Here is a 3296-nt window from a genome sequence, read left to right on the forward strand (position 1 = left end):
TTCAGATGCTTCAAAGCATAACAAAAATATCCATAGGAAGAAATAGGGAGGCAGAGTTTAGAGCAGACACTGAAGGAACAGCCATTTGGAGCCTGCTGCACATGTGGCCCATACATATACAGCCACCAAAATTAGATAAGGTGGATGAAGCTAAGAAGTGCATGCTGACAGGAACCAGATATAGATGCTTCCTGAGAGACACAGGAAGAACATGTCAAATACAGAGGCGAATGCCAGCAGCAAACCACTGAACTGAGAATGGGACCCTGTTTGAAGAATTAGAGAAAGGAATGAAAAAAGCTGAAGCGGCTTGTGACCCCATAAGAACAACAATGCCAACCAACCAGAGTTTCCAGGGACTACACCACTACCCAAAGACTATACGTGGACTGACCCTGGGCTCCAACTCCATAGGTAGAAATGAATAGACTTGTTGGAGCACCAGTGGAAGGGAAAGCCCTTGGTCCTGCCAAGACTGGACCCCCTGTGTAGGGGATTGTTGGGGGTAAGTAATGGGGGTCAGAAGGGGAGGGGAACACCCATATACAAGGGGAGGGGGAGGGGTTGCAGATTGATGGACAGGAAGCTGGGAAAGGAAATAACATTTGAAATGTAAATAAGAAATAACCAATTTAATAAAAATGGAATTAAAAGAAAGAAATACAGGAGAAGACAGGTAAACAAGTAAAAGCCATTAAAGAGGAAACACAAAAATCCCTTAAAGAGTTACAGGAAAACACAAACAAACAGGTGAAGGAATTGAACAAAGCCATCCAGGATCTAAAATTGAAAATAGAAACAATAAAGAAAAGACAAAGGGAGACAGAAAACATAGGATTCATAGACGCAAACATTACCAACTGAATACAAGAAATTGAAGAGAGATTCCCATGATCAGAAGATACCAGAGAAAACATTGACACAATAGTCATAGAAAATGCAAAATGCAAAAAAAAAAAAAACCTAACCAAAAACATCCAGATAATCCAGGAAACAATGAGAAGACCAAACCTAAGGATAAGTGGTATAGAAGAGAGTGAAAATTCCCAACTTAAACAACCAGTCAATATCTTCAACAAAACTATAAAGGAAAACTGCCCTAAACAAAAGAAGGACATGCCCTTGAATGTACAAGAAGCCTACAGAACTCCAAATAGATTGGACCAGAAAAGAAATTCCTTCCATCGCATAATAGTCAAAACAGCAAATGCACAAAACAAAGAAAGAACATTAAAAGCAGGAAGGGAAAAAGGTCAAGTAACATAGAAAGGCAAACCTATCAGAATTATACCAGACTTCTCAACTGAGACTATGAAAGCTAGGAGATCCTGGACAGATGACATACAGACACTAAGAGAACACAAAAGCCAGCCCAAGTTACTGTATCCAGCAAAACTCTCAATTAACATAGATGGAGGAATTAAGATATTCCATGACAAAGTCAAATTTACACAGTATCTTTCTACAAATCCAGCCTTACAAAGGGTAATAAATGGAAAACTCCAACAGAGGAGAGAAACTGCACCATACAGAAAGCAATAATTTAATTTCCTTGCAATGAAACCAAAAGAGAGATCAACAAATATAATTCCACCTCTAACAATGAAAAGAGCAGGAAGTGACAATCACTATTCCTTGATATCTCTCAACATCAACAGACTCAATTCCCCAAGAAAAAGACATAGACTAACAGACTGGATACATAAAGAGGACCCAACATTTTGCTGCATGCAGGAAACACACCTCAGAGACAAAGACAGACAGTACCTCAGAATAAAAGGCTGAAAAACAATTTTGCAAGCAAATGGTCCCAAGAAACAAACTGGGGTAGTCATTCTAATATTGAGTAAAATTGACTTTCAAACAAAAGTTATCAAAAAAGATAAGGAAGGATATTTAATACTCATTAAAGGAAAAATTTACAAAGATGACTCTCAATTCTGAACACCTATGCTCCAAATGAAAGGGCACCTACAAACATAAAAGAAACTTTACTAAAGTTCAAAGCACACATCACACCTCACACAATAATAGTGGGAGACTTCAACACCCCACTCTCATCAGTTGAGGAGATCATGGAAACAGAACCTACACAGAGAAACTAAAACTAAAAACAGAGAAACTAAAAGAAGTTATGAAACAAATGGATTTAATGGGTGTCTATAGAACATTTTATCCTAAAACAAAAGAATATATCTTCTTCTCAACACCTCATGGAAACTTCTCCAAAACTGACCATATAATTGGTCACAAAACAGACCTCAACAGATACAGGAAGATTGAAATAATCTCATGCATCCTATCAGATCACTACTAACTAAAGATGGGCTTCAATAACAACAAAAACAACAAAAAGCCCACATACACATGGAAACTGAAGAACACACTACTCAATGATAACTTGGTTAAGAAAGAAATAAAAAAATTAAAGACTTTTAATGATTTAATAAAAATTAAGGCACAACACATCCAAACTTATGGGACACAGTGAAAGCATTGCTAAATAAATAACACTCCTCCATTGTTGGTGGGATTACAAGCTGGTACAACCACTCTGAAAATCAGTTCAGCTGTTCCTCAGAAAATTGGACATAGTGCTAACTGAGGACCCAGCTATACCACTCCTGGGCACATACCCAAAAGATGTTCCAATATATAACAAGGACATATTCTCCACTATGTTCATAGTAGCCTTATTTATAATAGTCAGTAGTTGGAAAGAACCCAGATGTCCGTCAACAGAGGAATTGATACAGAAACTGTGGTGCATTTACACAATGGAGTACTATGTAGCTATTAAAAACAATGACCACATGGAACTCTTAGGCAAATGGATGGAACTAGAAAATATCCTAAGTGAGGTAACTGACTCACAAAAGAACACACATCTTATGCACTCACTGATAATTATGTATTAGTCCAAGGGCTCTGAATATCTAAGAAATAATTCACAGACCATATGAAGCTCAAGAAGAAAAAAGACCAAAATGTGGATGCTTTGATCCTTCTTAGAAGGGGGTACAAAATACTCATGGGAGGAAATACAGGAACAAAGAGTGGAGCAGAGATTAAAGTAAAGGTCATCGAGAGACTGCCCCACCCAGGGATCCATCGATGTGCTGTCACCAAACCCAGTCACTATGGCTGATGACAAGAAGTGCTCGCCAACATGAGCCTTATATGGATGTCTCCTGAGAGGCTCTGCCAGAGCCTTACTGATACGGATGAGAATGCTTGCAGAATAACCAGTGGACTGAGAACAGAAACCCCAATGGAGGAGTTAGATAAAAGACTGA

Source organism: Rattus rattus, chromosome 5 (assembly GCF_011064425.1).
Source record: "Rattus rattus isolate New Zealand chromosome 5, Rrattus_CSIRO_v1, whole genome shotgun sequence".
Lineage (NCBI taxonomy): Eukaryota > Metazoa > Chordata > Mammalia > Rodentia > Muridae > Rattus > Rattus rattus.